We start from the raw sequence: 22,234 nt of genomic DNA on the forward strand, positions 1-22,234 counted from the left end.
TATGAGGACTTGCATGAGTTTTAATTGTCTGACTATCTCTACATATTTTCCTAATCCAAAACTGCAACTGCCTTCATACCAAGCCTGATAGCTGCTGACTGACCATGTAAACATTTATTGGTGCAAAACAGAGAGATTTTTTATATGAGAATCTAAGTGTGCCAAAAACATTTTACATCAAGCGCAGCATAATAGGTCTGCTTCTACTGTAAAATCTACAGCCTGTTCCTTTGCATGCCTTGTCTGCCAACTGAGATCTGTCCTGCATTCCCAGATGCTAATAAAACAGGCTTTTGATGAGACAGTGAAAAGAGCCAAGTGGAGACTCAAGCAATAGGAATGACTACAGAAGCATCCAACACAGTCTTTTTCACATTCAGATTTGTGCTTTGTTCTGGACTACTGGTCTGTTTGGAACAAAATGTGCCACAGCTAAAAAAATACTTGGACTTACAATTCCAGAACCTGGACTCCAGTTTCCTGATTGGAGTATGGTTGGTCGAACCTACTTGATCCAGTACAGCACCCTCTTACCTCATAACATTATTAGATTTTGTCATAAATCTATTCAGATTCATATTGGCAAGATTATTTTGCTTTCATTAAGTAATTGAAGTATGATTTACAGGCTCAAGTCCTTGCTTTTATGGTACATTATATATTTACTCAAACATCACTACACATGTATGCTTCTGGGATAAATAAATAAACAAACAAACATATAAATAAATAAATGAAGGGGAAAGAATAAGGCATGGAATTAAAATCTTCTATGCTCCTGCAGTGTTTGGAAGAAATTAGTCACCCTTTAGAAGAAGGAATTGAGATATCAATTGCAGTCCTGTTCTAAGAGTATGAATTCTGAGAACATATGGAGCATACTGGAAGGTGTACTCTTAAGCCCAAGAGTTCTCTGTTCTGATTAACTAAAAGTTATTTGGTCATTCCTGTCAATCTTCATATTCAAAAGATAGAAATCATCATCCTTGGGGAGCTAAGATGCTAAGATAGGACAGGTGAATTATTCTTTAAACATATCTACCTCTTCCCAATGATTAGAAAGGGTGTATAGCTTGAGTATAAGGCAGGTAAATTCCATTCCTACTGCATGCAGGGTCTTTTTCCTTTCTTAACCAATTAACTTTTATTTTATTATTATTATGGGTGTATCAGAACAAATTACACTGCACTAGACCACTAAATGTCTGAAAATAAGGCATGTAGTAATATAGACATGAAAATGATTTTAAAAAAAGGGGTAACTTAGAACCAAAGGAAATAGATGGGAAATTTTTGCAGAGAGATGGAAAATCTTCTGGAAAAGCATCTTTTTTCTTGTTTGTTTTGTTTTTTAAATTTTTTTAAAATTTTGTTTTGTTTTATTTTTTTTGTTTAGGCTGGAGATGAGCACCACTAAGGATTTGAAGAACTAGAAAAGGGAATTACAGAGCTCAGTTTGGTTTCATGCAATTAACACTACTACCCCCAAAGCAGGCTATATTTATTCTAGAAAAACATATAGAAAACAATATAATTTTGGAGTGCTGTGGATTTTTTTTCTGAAGCTGAGATACTTTAGTTAGCAGCTTGGTAGAGATTTTAACAGATGTACAAAGAGTTCTGTGGAAAGGGTAAGTTTCAAGAAGGCCATAAGTGAAAAATAAAGAACAAGAAGAAATTATAAGGGATATGACAAAAGTCAAACAGTTTCTATAACAGATTTTAACAATCAGACTCAATTAAATACCATAACAGTATGAAGGATATACTTAAAATAGTACTCCATATAATTCCTTAAATATTTGATGTTTCCTGGTGAGCCATAGCACCTGTAATATATTAGTGGCAAGGCCAAATGTTAAAATTAAAGTTAGCTTAAGTTCATTAAGATTATACTTTTTTAAAGATGCCTATAATTATTTTAATAGGATGATATGGAGGAAAATCTATTTCAGAACCTTGCCTAAATTCAAATTAAAATGAAGTCAAGAGCTGTAGGCTTAGCATGAAATATTATATAGTTCAGAATGCTAATTTAATTTTAATTGCTATTGCTAAACAAAAGGTTAATTATAGAGTAGGTGAATAATGTTGTGGAAAAGGACACCAAAGCTCTGTAAACAGATCCATACTTAAATATTTCAAACAGGTAGATGAAATGTCAGAGTTGTGCAGAAATTTAGGCACATCTTAAAGTGATGTCATTTGTGTTGTGTCTGGGAGCAATAAAAATCCACGCCATAGCAGAATTAATCTATTTTCAGCAGAAGTAATACATAGCAGACATCTTTTTTATCTGAGCCATTCTGGCCAGCTTCACGGGCAGTGTTCTATGCTCTTTGCCTTCTAAATGCAATTGAATGGTCCTTTCTTTCCTTTGAATTCCCTCATCAATCCTGTATAATAACAGCTGCCAATGCACTCTCCCATTTCAGCCCTTCTCATATGGAGTCAGTGACACAATAAACAGACTTCGCTTGACTTCTGAGTACTTGGCCATACGAATAATGGAATTACTTTACTGTTTCAGATGAAATGCTTAGGTTCTTTAGATATCAGGCACAGAGAAGCAACAGATGCTTAGGGAATTGTTTAAGGTATTTAATGGGAAATGCTAATTTCATTACAGTTTTTGCACTCTAATTTAGAATATCACCTTAATGAGTGGAATATGGAAAAGGAATGAGCTGCTACTGCTTTATTTTCGTTGTCCATGAAAATTTATAATGCTGGGTTTTTTCTATATCCAGTGAGCCAAAATCTACTCTCAAGTAAGTATGTATGTATTCATGACTTTTTTACAGCAATGGAAATTGTTCATCTTTATATTCAAGTTGATTTTGTCACATTGATTTTTCTTGACATTTTGTCTAAGCCTACAGAGAAAAAAAAGCAATAAATATAAACTTAAATGTGAGAAAACTTGTGGATGTATTGACAGGATGAAGTTTAGAACTACTCAGAGTAATTTACCATGTTAGCAATTATTTTTGAGAGAGTGGTCTTTGAATGCTATTTGACTTTCTGCTTTCATTTTTGGGGTAATGGAAGCCATGGAAACCTGCTTTTAACATGACTGGGAAAGAAGTTTTCTTACAGCAAGCTACAACATTCTAGCAATAACTTTGTCGTTACATGAATGTCTTCCAAGATGATTACAGAAAAGTACATTTCCTTTTGAGAGTATGAGTAAGTTCAAATCAAGAAGACAAGGGTTTTTTTTTTCTGGTTGTTGGCTTTGTTTTGGGGATTTTTGTGGTTTTGGAGTATTTTTCAGGGTTCTTTTTTGTTTTTTTTGGGGGGAGGGGGTTGTGTGGTTTTTGTTTGTTTTTTTTTAAAATTACCCTAAAATATACACTTAAAATATAATGTATAATATCTGTGAAATTTTTAATGAAAGCAGTTACATCATCAAGACTTGATTGTACTGCATTTTTATTTTCCTTCAGAGATTTTACAGCAATGAGATGTTTTCTTCTTTCTGTAAAGGTTGAGTACACAGAGAGAAGGACTAGGTCAAGTTATATGAGAGGGTTTAATTTTTTCTGTGAGATTTCCCATTGTTTTATTCTATTACTTTCACTTAGAATCGTGGAATCAAGACTGGAAGAAACCTTTAAGATCAAGTCCACCCAACAACACCTAACTCGCTAAATTATATCGCCCAATGCCAGGTCCAGACATCTTTTGAACTCCTCCAGGGAAAGTGACTCCACCTGCTCCCCAGGCAACCTATTCCAATGCCTGACCACCACAAGAGTAAAGACATTTTGTCAAATATCAAATCTGAATGTCCCCTCTCTCAGTTTAAAGCCATTTTCTCCAGTCCTCTCCCTGCAGGCATGGTAGAAGAGACCAGCCTCCTCCTGGCTATAGCCTCCTGTCAGGTAGCTGTAGAAAGCAATGGGATCTCCCCTGATTACAAGGGATTACAAGAAAAAGGATTTCTTCCTGTAATTTGAATAGTTGGGGGAAAATTAAATTTTTTACGGCAATGTTATCTCACTTCATCCTTGTTCTTACAGGATTACATATTCTGAAGCCTCACAAAGAGTTGAGGCTTTCTAGTTATATACTTAAATCCCTCACCACTCATTATCTTGTGTTGATTTTGACAGTCTTAGTTTAGCCTGATAATGTTATCACCAATCCACCGTTTGTATTAAATATTGCTGAAGTCCAAATTTTGTAAGTTTTATTTTAATTTCAGAAATAATTCTTTGGTGGTTAGGTACTGGAACAGGCTCCTCTGGGAAGTAGCCAGAGCACCAGCCTGTCTGAGTTCAAGAAACATTTGGACAACGCTCTCAGGCATGCGGTTTACTCTTGGGGTGTTCTTTGCAGGGCCAGAAGCTGGACTTGAGGATCCTTGCAGGTCCCTTCCAACTCAGAATATTCTATGGTCCAATGATTTCTCTCATTTGTGCCTTAAGTTTTTCTAGTTTTCTCCATTGGTCTCAATTTAAAATTTTCCAAATAATTCAAACCCATTTATTATTTTTTACAGCATCACTCTGAGGTACATAAAGATCACATAGAAATAATGGAGTGTATTACTGAAATTCAGCCTACAGTGATGTGATACCTGCAGCTGAATAAATAAAGCATGCAAAATAATATTTTAACAATGCTAGGAAGGAAATGGAAAACAGTTGCATTGAATAGAACACCCAGAAAGGTTTTAGGCATATAGCTTACAATTTAGTGAATTGGAATTCATTTAACATAATGACATTGCTATAAAAAAATAAACAGATCTATGACAGTCACCTTGCATTATATTTATTGACTGAACTTAATTTAACTGCCCAAAACTTAGGTCAACCCTGCCAGGTGTTATTAGTGGAGTTCCTATGGCACTTTTTCGAAGATCTTTTTCTACTAATGGATGCAATAATGTTTGTGGTGCTATTTTGCTCATCCTTGCTTATTTGCATCCCAAAAAGACTTTGTATTGCCTTAGTTCAGGCACTCTATTTGCCAGTGGTTTATGGGTGTCCTGGAGACCTTAGATGTCTGAAAATAGTCTAGGCACCTATGTTTATGCAAATGGAATAAGCATGGAGGATTTCAAAGTGACTTCAGAGTGCAGATGCCCAGGCTGGGATTTGGCTCCAAGTTAAGAAGATTATACACAATCATTTATATTCAAATTATATGTCTAAGGTCTTGTAGTCATTGGAAGTCAATGACTTAATTAACTTGCCCAAACACAGGCGTGCAATGCTCTATGATGGGCCTCAGGAGATCCTCCTGACTGTTCTCTTGCCTTATATTCTGAACAGCCATGCTTCTGTTGGTGCTATTTTGCATCTGCCAGTGCTATCTCTGCATCTTTTGTTCCTCAGACTGTATGAATTGGCACTAAATGCCCACATGAATGGAAGTAAATAAAGTCCCCAGTCAACACAGGGAATGAAATCTGAAGACGCATTTTACTGACTATATAGGATGTTTTTAATGTCTATAATCTGGAGTTTAAGTGGATTTATAAAATCCAAGGGACTTAAATTTACGAATATCAAGAATTTTCTCTTGCATTTTACCTGGAAGAGTATCCTCCCTCCTGCTCACTAGTCATGGCAGGTACCTTTTGACTTTTGTGAAAGTCAGTGTGGCTCGATTCAATGCAGCAATAACAGAAGGGAAACAGAAGGTTCGCTTCTTTGCCGTTTAGTATTTATATAATTTGATTTCCTAAGGGAAGAAGGAACTTGAATATGACTTGAGGTAATTCTGATTTCACTACCAGGAAGTTACTGGTTTAGTGTAAGCCACCCTGCAGGGCTAACACAGTCCAGCAGAAATTTGTCATATCTGTGTACACAGTGTTTGGTCCTGGGGCTTGTTTTAACCCTTCTGGCCTTAGGATACAATTCTTAATGTGTTGATTCTTTCTATCTGTTAAAAGTGCTTGAAATAATGTGAGAGTATCTTTTGGCTTATCAGAATTAAGTTGATATACTATGAAGCTGAAGGCATGCAATGAATTTGCAAAAGCATGGCACAAGGGATATGTGTGGACCTTTCAGGATACAACATTCTGTAGAATGAGGGGATGTGATAGGATACAGATGCTGTAGTTTTGTTCCACATTCCTCTCTGGAATATATTGTCTTTTGTGCTATGCTTTGTTTTCACCCTAGAAAGAACTATTTACTTCACCTAGGAAGAGAAGTTGGTGGTGAGTTAATCCTTGGCATGGAAAATTGTGGAAGGAGGATGCAAGGAATTAGAATTTTAAATTTCCTAGGAAGATTAAAAAAGCTTTTATGATAAGTTTAATGATTGTTAAGTATAGTTTATTTCAGGTTATGAGAATCATGATTCTAATAATGTATTTTTATAAAAAATGATTTAAAAGTTAATTTCTATGCAAGGACAATTTTTTTCCTTCATGTAATTTAAAAGTAAATATCAGTATTATTTGGTTTCACCAGCATCAATTCTATTATCAGTCCAATTTTCATGTGAAAGTTATTGTGTTGATCAAATGTTAGCTGATCTAAATTCAGGCATTTAAATCATAGACCTAAGTTAACATTCTAGTTGAGCTCTCTGTTTTTCCTACACAGTGTATTGGATTTTCAGGGTAAGGTTTTGGTAAAAGAGTGGCTTCTGTGAGAAGACACCAAAAGTTTTTCCTGTGCCTGATAATTGCATTCATACAGAACAAAAGGTCAACAATAGGTAAGGAGCCTACTGATAACAATAAAAATTTTCAAAACTGGAAAAGACAGTGAGAACATAGAGATGCCAAAGAACAGAATTATGTCCTAATTAACATAAATCATGACATAAAGATTCATCAATTTTAATGCAATACAGCAAAACTACGTTGGTGTATCAGGGGAAAAAACCATCATGGATATGTAAAGGTTAGCTTTAATTTTTTTCCCTTTGCATTTACTAATCACTTCCAGTCAGGAAATGATAATTCTGGAAAATTTGGGGGTTTTTTTGTTGGTTTCCCTCCTGCTCTAAAATTATTAGTGAATTTTTAGCTCCAAAGGAATAATAAAAATAAAAAGGATATTGAAGCATATTTCTGGGTAATTTAAAAAAATTCAGAAAGAGAAGTGATATGAAATGTATAGGAAATATACATAAATGTATATCAAATATTTATGCCTAATCTCACCAGAAAATGAGAGAGATCATGTATGCAATAGAGGATATTTCAGAATGACTTAGAAAAATAGGGAGAATGAGGGCGTGGTCCCAAGTCAAAAAATGGCAAAAGATAGCACTAAAATCAGCTGTATGTATGTGCTGATTAAGACACTAGAGAAGATGCCTTGGCAATACTGTCATATAATCAACCTGGAAAGCAGGAGATAAGAACTAATACTTATGTGTGCTAAGCTTTTATATTGATTTCAGGCTTGAAGAACATCTAAGGCCACAGATGTTTTTGAAAGATGATAAGAGTAGAATCAATCAGAAAGGGAATCTCACATTTTTTTTACTGAAGAGTGTGACTGATTTGATTGTTGCTTCTCTCATTCTGTACAGGAGAACAAAGAATAGAAAACTATCAAGTAATCTCCTGTGGCATGTTAAGGACATGGGGTGTAGCCCAACACTGGCTTTGCCAAAGTGATCTTTCAAACATGATTTATTATAGCTAATATTTCAACTATTTAATACATCAAGAATGTACTACTACCTGCTATATGCTTAGATGAATACTTGCCTATTTGCATACTTGAATGCAGTGGAAGCACTTTAGGATATCCTGGTTCCCTCTGACTCCTCTACTGGCTTCATTCAGAGGTTCAGAGAGAAGCTGAAAGCATTATACTTACCTAATCCAACCTTCTAAAGACGAGATTTAATGTAGAATGTTGCCTGCAATTTCTAATATCCAATCTAAGAATGGTGATCACATTTTGTAAAACAGAAATTTGTATCTTGGATTATGAACATTGTCAATAAATCCTCCAAAAAGATCTCTTGTTCGGGCGCTCTAAATAACAGAAATGTGCAAATAGATATTGGAGAAAAAGCATAAGAAAGGTGTCAAAAGCACTGCCTCTAGTCTTGGTGAGGGTATTCTGGCTGCACATGTGAAGATGACTGAAAATGCACCTAGATTCTGAAAAGAAGTATAAAAACTTCTGGACACTAGGCAGACTGTAAAACAATCTGCCTAATTTATCCAAATGAGGATGGAAAAGTAATTTTATGGCAAATCTTGTGAAGTAGCTGAAGCCAATGAGCAAATCTAATGGTGTTACATACTTGTTTTAATCAGCAAGTTTAATATATATTTATTAACTGGCTGAAGAAAGTACTCTAACTAAAATGATCATAACTTTCTTCATTGACTGACCTGAAGAGTCAGCACCAGAGTGTCTAATTCATTCATGGCTGATAAAATAGTACAGAAAATATTTCTTATTTCAAACTGATAAAGGAAGATCATAATCTAGTTTTTTAATGAGTGCATTCTATGACTTTTTCTGGTATATCTGTATCCAAGCTCCTAAGTTAGTGATCTGAATTTCATCATACTGCAATGTAATTAGAATCTCTAGTGTCTTTGAAAAGTGGTCAGTTTACCTAGAGGCCTGAAATAACTTTTAAAAAGTTTAGAGGCAAGCATACAATTTGGAGTCATGCTAAGAAATTATGATGAATATCGTGCATTATATTCTTTCAACCTATTGAACCTCTATCTCTTGGAAATGAATAAAAATCTAGTAACTTTGTTTATAGAGCTACTGCTTCACAGAAGCCAAACACATTCAGACAGTGAGTATTAATTAAACCACAACACTTCTAGGAATGCACAGGAAGATGAGGAAGTATGACTGTGCATATCTGAAGAGTAAATTTTGGTGTGCATTAACTTTCCCTTGGCCTGAGGAAACAGGTGAGTCACTCACATGAATGGATCTGAGGTTTGGCTTAGAGTAAGTGATTTGGGATATAGATGAAAAGTATATATTTGTAGCATGTGGTAGATACAGAAAGGATATTTAAGCATAAGTTTTTGTTATTCATGTGAAAACATTATTATTTTATGCATGTTTTTTGATCCTGAACCCAAACAAAATTTAACAGTTACTGTCAGTGTTCATGTAACTTTGCTACAGTAGTATATCTACATTAGCAAAAAGCATATTTTGGGAAAGTTTTGATATGACTTTCTAGGCATTTTCCCTTTTTAAATACAAACATAAAGACTTTGCACGTGCTTAATTCTGGTTTGCAGGTTTATAAATCCTGTAATTAAAATCTAAGATTGCCTCCTATCAAAGTAATTATTAGTCTATCAGGTACCTTGTTTGCTGGCCTTTTCTGGGGTATTGGGAGCAGTGGGGTGTCCCTGCAGGGTGTCAGGACAGGAACCAGAGCCTGTCCCACTCCCCAGTGAGGAGCAAAGCAGCCAGGGCACACTGGGGTGGTTGCAGCCATGAGTTTTGGTCCCCTCCTTGGGGACAGGATCAGTTTAAGGCTGGGCTGGGACATTGTCTATGGGTGCCCAGGCAGAGCAGGACTTTGGGGAGTTGGAAACTGTCCCTACTGTAGTGTCACTGGGACGGGGGCTTCCACATGAAGAGCAATGTGTAAAAGTCCTTTTGTTTCCACCTGTTTGCTAGTCTGTGAGGTGGACTCTTGTAAAAAGGGGATCCTTGCTGCCTGTTATAATTTTCATGTACTTAAGACTCATCAGAATGTCTTAATGCAATAAATTGGTTCATAAATATATGAGAATTTAATATTTTTAAATTGGTGTGCCTGGTCTTTTAACACCATAATGCCAAGACTCGAAAGAATGATAATATATGCATCGTGCAGATGCACAGTGATGGCTGTGCATAAGTTCTGTAATGACTGCTCATAGTACATTACCTCTGTTTCTGCTTCCAAATTATGACCTATAACATAAGGCATGTCCAAACATTCATTATTTCAGAAAAGGGATATTTTTTTCTCCTGTTCAGTTTTTTCTGCTGGGTTTAAGAAAGTCTGTTCTCTTAAAATGTTTTTTAGAGACTGTTTTTTTACTCCTTAAAATATGTTTAAAATTTTCCAAAGACATCAGACAAGGTGATGGAGGTTTAATTCTTAATGAAAGCAGGGAAAAGTATATTTTAAATATATGGATATATATTTAATATATTTATATATATGGAAATCATGTTTTTTGTGATGAATGCCATTCTAAATCACTGTGCTTTTGAGCAAATCTCTCAATTTCTTAGAGGGACAAAGAAAACCCTCTTTAAACAGATTCATTAGTACTTTGCAACAATAAGTAAAATAAATTCTTTTGGTAATATCTCAACGGGCTTTTAAATCTTTTTCTGTCTTTTTACTGAAGATTTCGGAAGGGGTGTTTAAAAAGAAAAGAGAGGAAAGTCCATTCATTTTTACTTTGTTTCTTTATTATCATGACAATATCCCCCCCCCCCCCACCTTTTTCTGAATCTAGTAGTATTGAAGTGATTGTTTTTGCAACAGATCTGAGGGCTAAATATCTGTTGCATTTAAAATCAGACTATAAATCTTTTTCTAGAGCTGTAAAATAAATGACAACCTAGGGTTTACAACAGCTGCTGTGGATGAATAAACCATGAACTTTAAATTATCAGGTGAATATCTGTATGAAGGCTTTAAGCACATCTCAAAGTTGTAGGATATTGAAAAATAATTTTGTTTTTATTAACCATGACATCTTACTGAATAAATTAAAAGTAACCTTTTATGGATGATATGAGAGATTTTGTTGTCCTTTAAAATGTATAATGAACTTTTCTCAGAATAAAAAAGTTAGTTGCTACCTATTTATCTCACATTTCAGCTTAGTATGCATCTCTTGTCCCATTAAAAATGAGAACTTCAATCCTCATTAGAGAATACTGGTGAATAGTGTTTCTGGGTTTTTATGGTTTTGTTTTTTGCTTTCTGAAAGTACAGACACCTGTTAGTTAATTTTTTCATAATTGTAATGCACAGATAATGGGGAGGCTTGTGCAAAAAAACAAAAAGGTTTGTTCAGTTGCTGAGAGCACAGCAGAGATACCGAGGATACAGTTTTTCCATGTTTATTGACAAATGTGGGAATGGTAGTAAAGATGTGAAATGCTTATAAGAGGCAACTAAGTAAAATTATTAATTAAATAGAGTAATGAATTAATTAAATAGAGCAATGAAATTTAATTGGAGGTACACATGCCCAAAATTAAGGAATGGTATATAAAAATCCACGGGAGAACAGAAGAAAATGAAACCTTGATTTAGATCATAGGTTTATACCATTGGCAGAGCTTTGTTTGGACCAGCTCTCCCCTCCCATCACCATAATCTTAATGTCCTAATAGTATCCTACGAAGGCCTGAACTCATCATAAGTATTAAATAATTTTGTTTTACTTGGACTAGGAAAAAAAAAAAATTTATGAGCAGCATCACAGAGACATCTATTTGAATTCCTAAAAAAACTAACAAATTTATTCTGTACAACTGATCTATGGATAGAATATGTGATTAGCCATGAACATTCTTTCAGTTTTCTCAGAAAGAAGGGGTAGGAGTGTTGCTCTAACAGAGACACCTGTCAACTACTTGTGGAATCCACAAATGGATGAATATTGGATTTTTTGATACTCCACTAGTTATGTGCAGTTGTCAACAGCCTTGTGAGTTGCTGTGTAACTTGTGAGGCGCAGGTGAGGGTCTATGAATATTTCTATAAATGTTCATGCAGGTCTTGCCTTGGGGCCTTTCCTCATAGGTACACAGGATCTGCCTCATACTGAGCCATTGATGCAGCGTCAGGTATTCAAGTGTAAAGCCACTTCCTCTCTGAACCTTTTGTTTCATCTATTTATTCTTTTTATAAATGAGATTTTTAACTTAAGCCACCAAAGGCAGCTTAAGGCACCATCACATAAACCCAGGTCAAGTTCTTGGGCTTTTTCCATGTCTAAGACCAACCACAGTTGACACCCTGCTTCCTATCACCTCCTTGGTCTCCTACATCAAATGTGCTACATTAACTGTGAAATTGATGATGGTTTTATAACATTTATCTATCGCCATTTCATTTCTGAATAATTTGCATATAAATTAACCCAGTCAACTCAACATGATAAGAAATGTTAGAGTAAGATAATAAAAAGAGATCTATAATAATAAAAGGAATAAGTTTTTAGAAAATCCTTTCAAACACAGTGCTGGAAGGTCAGAAATTGGGAAAGTTAACAGCTTTAAAAATGAAGTAGGTTATGCTATGGAATTGGCCATATGGCATCCTGTTTGCTGGAAAATAACTGAATTGGGAATTCTCTGAATTCCTTTTGATTCTCAACTCTGCTATTTGATGTAGTTTCATAAAGACTTGTCAAGGCTTCAGATCTTTATAGAAATTCTCATGTCCTACTCATGCAGACTCATGCACAAATATTCTGGATCCACAGGTTTTTTCTCTAATATATAACTTATTAACATTTATGCAATCCCTGTGGTAGTGTTTGTTTCCCAGATTGCCTGTCCTGGAGAGAAATATGTGGGTTTTATGCTTCGCACTTTATTCAGCCTTGGCACTTCCTTGGATCTCGTGGGTTTTCCTTGAGCAGAGTGATAGTTTCTCTAATTCATAGTTCAGTGTGAAATATAATAGACCTCAAAACTGTTACTACTCATCTTTTCTGTGGAAGACAAACCATCTTCACTACATTCTGTCCCACCATCTCTTTTTTGAAGAGTCCTCATTTTATCTGCTGCCTCACTTTTATTGTGTAATTTCTACTTCCAATATGTTTTCTTAATTGGCAAAAAATTCTCACAACTAATAAAAGGACATGTACATTTTTATATTCGAGAATTTTTTTTTCCTGTTCTGTGTACTTTTTTACATATGAAGAAAATGCTATGTAGGGAAACAAAGTGAAGAGTTTGCTTTGAAAATAGTATATGTAAAAAAGATTCTTCTTGGATACAGATAGTAGAATAGTTAATATTTTGGAAAGACTTGCTAAATTATTTTTTATTTTTAGCTTTTTCAATCAAAATTTCCAATCCTTCTCATATTTGCTGCCGTCTTATTGAAAATACCTTAATTTAAAAATCTTATCAAACTAGGAAAATAGCCAGAATAATTTGGTGTCGAAACCAAGAAAACAGATGCAGGTTATAAAACATTTAACTTCCTTAGTAGGGACTCAAGTTTTTCAGCAATTTTCCCTACAGTGTTGAAGAGGAGCAACAGATTGTTATCCGTGGGAGGGTGCCAGTGACACCAATTATTATGTTCATATTTATCCTTTCCCTGTCAAGGATTGTCCAAAGTAGATACTGAAGGATTAGTGCAGACTCAGGCTTCTTAAAAAACCTTGTAGAAAAGTAAACAAAAACTTAAGCAAGAAGATGAATATTACCAGTCATAGTTAATCCCCTTGGTCCTAAATCCCTGCTGAACTTGCTCATCAGCTTAAATGCAAATGAGTTGTGGAAATACAGGCCCTGAAAACAGTAATTCTCTTCCTATATAGAGTGTCTGGAGGTATTCCTTGCTGTAAACTTTCCTACTTAGTAAAGCCATTCTAGAAAATTATTTGAAATATTGAGAAAGTAATACAGGGGTAATTTCATTTGCTAGGCAAGCAATGGTTTGTGAAAGAGCATTCTGTTTAGAACAGGAAAAAGCATTCCTCTACTATTTTATTAGTAGCAGGCATTTTAATTTTACTCTGCTTTCTAAATGCACCCATAAAATTTGTGAAAAATACAATCTTGTATAAAATCATACAGAATTTGATCGTAAATAACCCAAAATATATCAGATTTTATTCCATTTCTTTGAAACGTTTTTATTACGAGGAAATACAACATAAATAGATTTACTAAGAACGTGCTTTGGCTAAACTGTGGTGTGAAAAAGCCCATCTCTTTCTATAGATTCATGCCAATTAGTGGATTGAAATTAAGGAAGCTGACTCAGAAAATATTTTTTTAAATGGTCAGCAACATTTTAACAGAAGATGTACAAGCATAACTCCTGAGAAAATGAGGCATCAAATTTCACTTCTATGAAGTAAAAATGAGAAATTGTCATCCTTTTATGTTCAATCCCCTTTTTTGAGTTCAATCCAGCACTTTTTAGCTCCAAGTTTAATGAAAATTAGAGCATGAAGTAATTATCACAAAAGGATATATTCAGAAAATTTCATTAAGTTTATTTCTTCTGCAATAAAATTTTAAGTCCCCCGCCTAGATTCTGAAAGCAGTGATATCTCAAATTCATCATTATAAACTGGAAACAGGATCCCAGGTTTAACTAGAGGGCAGAAGGACACGGCTTTCATAGAACACCCCATAACACACATCAGTGCATTTGCATTTGTATCAGCATTTTGTTAAAGCAGAAAGGCAGTAAACCATTGCTACAGAGACATTAATCTGTAATTCAGATACTCTTTTCATTGTAGTGTATACCTGACTATTTTTAATACAAATCAGCAGTCATATGTGCTAATATATGCCGTGCTAATCATGACATAAATTGTACTTTGTTTCACCTGCTCAGTAAATATATTGTGTGCATTAAGTGTATTGTGAATTTCAGTTCTTCAGTAAATGTGTTGTGAATACATTCGTAGAAATCAGCATCTGTTTGCAAACAAACTCCTGGGAGAACAAAGAGACAAAATGACTTAATAGCTTATTTTCAGGAATAATAACACTGGTGCAGTTTGGATCTTTCTGCTTACTGTCTTTCATTATAACTGATTTTGAATAGAAATTTATCATAGATTATGTCACAACTGTCTTTGCTTTTAAGATGAATACAAATGATATTTTATAATGTATAATGTGGTACTCAAAATTTAAATTTATTCAAGTTAAATGATCTAGGAAATTATCTTTGATTTATGGGGCCAAATGGCATGGTAAGCCCATATCCATTCAACTCACATACATACATCTTGCACATATCTTTTATTCCCCTCCCCAAATAAGGAAGGAAATTTAAATGTTTATTAGGATTAGATCTAACAGATAACCCCAAACCTGCCACTGTCTTAATCTAGAATATGCTAGTCTGCATGGGCTAAAAGTATGACATGGCCTGTGTGTGAAAGAATGTGAAAAATTATGTATGATTGCTAAGGTCCATGTGTGTGTGTCCTTTTTGTTTTACAGGTATACACTTAGCTTTCCTAATCTTTAAAAAAACAGTTAAAAATCCCTCCTCCCAGAAAGGGGAGAAAAAACCCCAGATTACTCCTAAATAGAAGTTGTTTTGTGCACCACAGTAAACAAGGAACAAATACTGTAGCCTAATCAATTTATAGGGTGATAGGAAGCAAAGTTAATCAATTAATGAAGCATTTTAGTTATAGACTTTCCATATAAAGTCCCAATATATGTTCTTTCTAGGTTACTGCACAAGGTATCATCAGCACATGTCCTGCTGATGTCACATAATAAAATGTAACAGCATTGGAGGCAGCAGATTTCTAAAACACTGCCTTCTATGAAAGAGAATGAGGAAACAGTGATACAGGGTTAAGCAGCATTCCCATCATTTTTATCATCTTCCTTGTAAATGGAAAGAACTGTGTTTGAAATATCTGCTTTGCTGACATTGGGAGTGTTTTTCTTCCCTGACAGGTGTAAATCCTAGGACGAGTCCTTGTTACCAAGTGGTGTCAAGGTGTGCTCCCTGAAGCTCTGATCCCACTGGAGTCACAATGCTTCACTTTGTAGGAAGGGTTCTGAATAACTCTTCTGACTATTTCTAGACATTTAAGTTAGGATCCTGATATCAGATGTAATGATATTTGCATTTACCAAAACTTTGCAGGAACCAAACATTTTAATTTGTCTTTTCCTTATGATGTCTAAATTCAGTATTTTCAGTACTCCTGTTAAATAAATAAAAAAGAAATTATTATAGAAAAGAAAACATTGAAAGGCAATGAACCTTAATCTTGCTTTTGATAAGGGTTCAAAACTACATTGACTTCAATGAGAATTTCACAAAGAGAGTTATTATAGATTTGGATCTCCAAGACTTCTGCACAGAGAAAAGTTATTAGATTCTTCCTGGGTTCTTCAAAGTTCCTAAAAATTGGAATCACAGAATGTAGATATTTTTCTCAGAAGGCCTTGTACCACTCCTGCTGTATTTTTCCAAGCCTATTAACCCATGTACTTTTTTATAATCTTGCTACAAAACCCAAAATACTTTATATTCAATAGTGTAACACTATTTAGTTTGCAGTAGCATAACTGACAAAATAATTTAAAATAAACAGGCCATGGACAATGTAGCTTCTGATATCTGACTTTAATTTTGATTCACAGAAGCATGAAAAATAATGTCTGCCTGTCAATCATGAAAAAAATAATAACACCCCCTCCCTCCCCAACTCATGCTAGATAGATGGGTAATGAATGATATCTAGATGACTGTGTGTCTATCAAACACACCTACTGAGGTCAGAAATTGACAAGAACACAAGTCAAGTGCATGTGCTCTCAGGCTATCTTGTGCCATCCAGTTACTGAATTGTTCTACCCTGCGCTTCAACAACTGAAAATTACTTCCTTTTAATGATGCTGAAATAGCACTTGTCACCCTGATGTGTCTCACACTGTATATTAGGCTTTCTATCCTTCCTTTGGTGATAACTAGAGTGGCAACATTCACCCTTTCACATCAAAAGGCTTTAAGAGGGAGAAGAGAGGAAAGAAGCACTAATTCACTGCAGCAAAGCTAGTCCCAGTAGCTGAGTGATAAAGTGTTTTGACAGAACAGTTCAAAAGTCATGTTGCAGTAATTTTTCATTGCATGTTCCATGCTCTGCAACCTATCAACAAAAATCCACAAATCTTTAAGCCTATATAAGATAAACTGCCTTCAAGATGCATACTTCATCACTGGAAGCAAATATATTTTGAACTGTTAATACATTTTTAGATTAGGTAATAAAAGCCTTCAGGAGTTGTGTGGACCAATTAAAAACTAAGTGTAAAGAAAAATGCTAAGACGAGGATTATTGCTAGAATTTTGATGTTATAATACCAGGACAGTATCCATACCTTCTTATCCAGACCTCCAAGAGCTTTTCTTTCATGTTTAGGAACAAAACCAAGTTGAACCCCAAGGCAAAAATCTAATTTTAACATAAAAGCAGAGACATAAGTAAAGAAAGCACCAAATAAAAACCATTAAAAAAAAATCTTCAAATGAAAATGAGGAGTCAGATAAGAAGCTATCTACTTTAAAAATGTTCTTTTGAATGATATTCTAAATATCTAAGGTATCTGAGGAATCCACATGCAGCTGACAGATATGGTGCAGAGCTATAGAAGGCTTCAGACTCTTCCAGAGGAGCAGGTTGCTAGGCAGCCAAATGTGTAGAGAAGAATTTTTGACAATGATCTCAAAAAGCCCCTCTGACTAGATGACTGGGCCACTCCAGCAGCAGGGCACAGTGTCATCATGGAAGCTGCAAACCTCCTGCCTGAGGAACAGCCTATGGAAACAGGCTGCTGAAGTGCCAACAGGGGATGGAGCAGTTGCACTTCTCCTGAGGACATAACTGGCACAGAAGGAGGGACCTGGGTTAGGTCTTTGGAACAGCTGGTGTCCCAAGAAACTGTAATTCTACTAAAAGTAATTCTAGTAACAAGAACATAGAAGTGACCTATGTGGCATTCTGTGTTCTCTCTCAGTTTCTTGCATGGAAATGTTGATTAGGGGCTACCTGATAATTAATATATAGTAATTAGAAAGCTATTGTAGTGCTTTTGTAGTTTGTCACCTTGGCAGCATTGGTGACTGTATTGCTCCGTGTATTTACAGAGTAATACAAAGAGGAAATAATATTGCAAGGTGCTTGACAGAAAAATTTCTCAGTGTTAACCCTGTCTCTAAGGGTTTGCCTAATCCCTCTAATAAAATTGATGATAGTTGCACTTTTTGTGAAGCAATTGTGCTGCAGGAATTGAATTTCAGCTACTGGTTAGTTTCACACAGCTCACTGAACAGCAGAAGGCCATTTGAAAACAAATGATTCTATATTCCAGAACCAGTTCCATGAGATAACTGAGCTCTTGTGTTAGAATGAAGAGAAAAACACTAAGGAGTGGAAAGAAATGTCTGAAAGGAAATGAAGGATGTAGCTTGGACATCCAGTAATATTGGACAATGGTATTCCTGGTGTGGTTGTAAAACTTGCAACTGTGCTGGAGAAGTAGTGAGTGACCACTTCCAATTATCTGTCAATCTATGTGTGTACATGAAAAATAATATCTTAATCTTTGGACCAAACTACTTGCAACAAATGTGTTCTAACTGCTAGAGCAGTAACTAGGGCAGAATTTGATCCAGAAACAAACATACAAATAAACTAAGTCCCCATCCCTTCCACCTAAATATACATTTTAAATTATAAGTGTTCTTTTGAGGCATGAGTAAAACATCCCTTTATGTCCCACTCCTGTAGAACAATTGGAGTCAACTGCATTCAGCTCCTGGTTCAGCCTCTGTCCTTGTTCCTTATGCTATCATTTTTGGGACCTGTATAAGAGCAATTCCCTAAACTGGTAATTCACAGGCACATGGAGTTCTCCTACGCTTATTTTGTGACTGTTACCAATGAAGGGACAAAGCCAAAGATCTATGTCCTACAGCCTCCCCTTTGGGCTACCCATTTTGAGCAATATTTTATAGATGAGTTTTCTTCCCTGATTCCTCCCAATGCCCTTATTAGATCACAGCTTTGTCCTTGCAGAACTGATATGCTCATATCCAGAAGACATGATGGCTATGCCGTCCTTTTAAGGAAATCTATTTTCATCCTGCTCTCATCTAACACTTTCAAGCGATAAGTCTTTGGGGAGGTTCTGCGCCAGTGATTAAGGGCACGTGCCATTATGGGTCTAACACTGATGGAGATTAATTTCAGAAATGAAAATAGTTAATGTCTTTTACTCTACAGAGGGCATTTGTGTCGATTCTGATTATCACTTCCCAATAGAATATAATTATGTTGGTATCCTGTCTAACAAAAAAAAATCTATTTTCATGCACTGTGGTGGTGCATCCCCACCTCCCCCAACACAGACTGCTCTACAGTGTCAGAAATTCTTGTTAGCCTGGGCCTTGATAAATGGCTTGCAGATGATGCTCTTCCTCTTGAGATTATCAGAAACACTGTCTGTACCAGGAACTTCTGCTGCCTAACCAAGGAAGGGGATGAGACAGAATCAGTCATCCCCTGCTAGCCTTGGAACATTGCTTTACTGAGTCATACCCAGAGTGGAACAGTATTTTTGTTACTAGACTTTTGAAAAATTCCAGCATTACCATCTTGGGTTCCAGCCAGGATGGAAACTGACAGATGACTGAAGCCAATTGTCTTGTGACACTGGTCCTAAGTGAAGGCCTTTGTGCTCTCCTGAATTGCAGCAGGCTGGGACCAGCATCACCTGTACGTGGAACATCTTTAAAAAATAGGTAAAACAGCAGACCCCACACAAAGTAAGACAGGAAAAATAGCTGCATATTTTTGAAAATAGTAGTGGTGGTGGTAATAATAATAATAATAATAATAATAATAATAATAATAATAATAATAATAATAAAAACCGTCTCTGACATAACACATTTCAAAAGTAACATCTGTAACAAATTAGCAGTATTAGGATCTGAAAGGCTGCTTAATAATGTGCTGCACCACAATACCTTTTCCAGCTGGTGAAAAATGTATATTTTTGAAATGTAGTTTTAGGTGCAGAATCTAAAGCTGTATTAATATTAAGTCATGGCTCCTTTAATTTCTTAGAAGCTTTATCTAGTTTGATTGTTAAATGTGAAATTGTTAAATTGATAAAATCTAAAAAATCACCCTGATTTCCTTTGAAATTCTTTTACAGACTTTTTAGATGGAATAATTTCACACTTTTTAAGATGGATACATTTGTGTTGTTTTGCTTTGGTTTTTTCTGATCTGACATTTCCATAATGACAATAGAACAGACAAGAACAAAAATGAAAGAGAAGGGTGTTAAGCAAAGCCTTATTAAGGTAAATCTCCAGTTTGAAAAGGACAGCAACTACTTCTGAGCATGTTGTCACCTGGCAGCTAAAATTCATAACAATATTAACCACATGAGATATGTAGACAGGTTATTGACATTTAGATTATTTTCACATAGGAGTTTTCCATCAAGAATTTTCAGTGTGTTGCAATTAATAGCTAAAACAGTAGCCAAAACCATAGTGGAACAGGCAAAATTAAATACTAGGAGAAATAATTCTAAAATGATACTAGTTTTAAAAAATTAATCGGGCAAAACTTTGAAGTTTAGTTTTACTTCTTTTAATAATGTGAAAAGTAAAGATTTTAAAAACCTGCTCCAATAGTTCTGATTCTCTTCTGCCTGTATATAGATCTCCCAATTACTCTTCAGTTGCTTAAATACAGCAGTACTTAAGCACTTGAGTGCAGCAGCAATTTTTCCTGCTGTAATTACTGGGAGATTCTATTTAAAATCTAATTGGACTTAAACCTGCATATCTTCTGCTGTAAACACCAAATAAGAAAATCTATATTGCTGTGACTTGACTTGAAGAAGTCTTAGAATCCAATTTTACACGAGTAGTGAAAGTAATCATTGCTCATGATTACCAACTAAAGTTTAGCATCTAATAAAATGTTCCCAAATAGTGGTGATTCAACCTCCTCTAAAAAATCCCACTTAAATCCCTGTAAAGTCCAAGGAAGGAAGAAGGTACATCTAAAAGCAGAGAATAATTGTTCCTTATTCATCCATTCTGCATTGACTGCTGGGAACATAGATATGTCAGAATAGTCTTGTAGGCATGTAGGGAATGAGTCCTGTTCTGAAGAGGGACACCAAAGAGAGCGATGTAATAAAACAGCACAAAGGCAGGACTGCCCAACTTGTGCATAATGATCTAGTTCTTTGAAGCTTTCCTCCTGGAAACTGAAAACTTCTATTCTGGTCTGTTTTTTTTATCTGACACTGAATCAAAGCCTCTCTGTAACCAACTATAACGGAGTGGAAAAAAAAAAGGAAAAAAAAAAAGACAGAACTAGTCCACAGATAAATCATGACTCCTGAAAATGTTTTTCTTTAATTCACTGTTCATCTAATGCAAATTGCATTCAGGAAAGTGCTGTTGGTGCTTCCAGGTCAGCATTCTGCTCTCTCTTCACTCTCTTAGGGCACAAACTAAGGTTTTCCCACACTGCAGATTTTACCATGAGACTTTTTCCAAAGCACAGTCCACAAAGTAGGTGCCTGCCCAGAGTTTCAGTGCTGCTCTCTTCAAGAGGCAGGGGCCCATCTCTTCAGAACAAGTAGGTCTGATCATGCCTGGGTGATGTAATTAACTTTTAGCTAAAATGGAGGAAATACCAGAGTCAACTGAGCTGGAAAAGCAGGCAGCCTGAATAGCTGCTTGACACTCAGTGAGCTTTAGGCAGACATGCCCTGACTGAACTTCCCTTTATCTATGCAGAATCACATATATACATCAGGGAACAGGAGAGTTTTTAGAAATAGGAGGATTTGAGGACTGGAACATACTTTGTGAGATAGGAGAAAAGCTGCTTTATCTGCCACTTCCCTGCTCCATTATAGTAGCTGAATAATTCTTATCAGTTCTACACTAATATTAGTAATGGAGATATAAAAGCTTTGTCAGGTTTCTTCCATTTGCTTTGAAATGGGAAAAAAAAATCACCAGAATTTCATTCTGTCCTCAAATTCTGCCTTCATTAGTCATGTGGTGTAATAGTACTTATCATGATGAACTCATTTGATTTAAGGCAGATATATATAACAGATACCTCATTTCTGTTTCTAATCAAATGAAATTAATTAAACATCAATTACCATTCCACTATAATATAGCTACTTTCTGAAAATATCTTAATAAAAGTAGAAGTAATTTGCAGCACACAGAAGATTGGGGTACTGATACTATAGCTTTGTTTATAAAAGATTTACATATGCTGAGCTTTATTGTTTGTGACCTGTTCCAGTTAGTTCCCTGAAGTACTTAATGCTGTGTAAAACCCTGTGAAAATCTTTGCAGGATTAAGTCCTTCCCCATTACAGACAGAATAAAAGATTAAAGAAAAGTATACAAAATATTTAGGTTTATTTCTGTAACAGATTCAAATATGTAAAGGGCAGTTTTGTCTGCATATACCAGAGGGAAGTTTTCCTGTTTTAGC

This window comes from Fringilla coelebs (assembly GCF_963513975.1).
Source record: "Fringilla coelebs genome assembly, chromosome: 2".
In the NCBI taxonomy this organism is placed as follows: domain Eukaryota; kingdom Metazoa; phylum Chordata; class Aves; order Passeriformes; family Fringillidae; genus Fringilla; species Fringilla coelebs.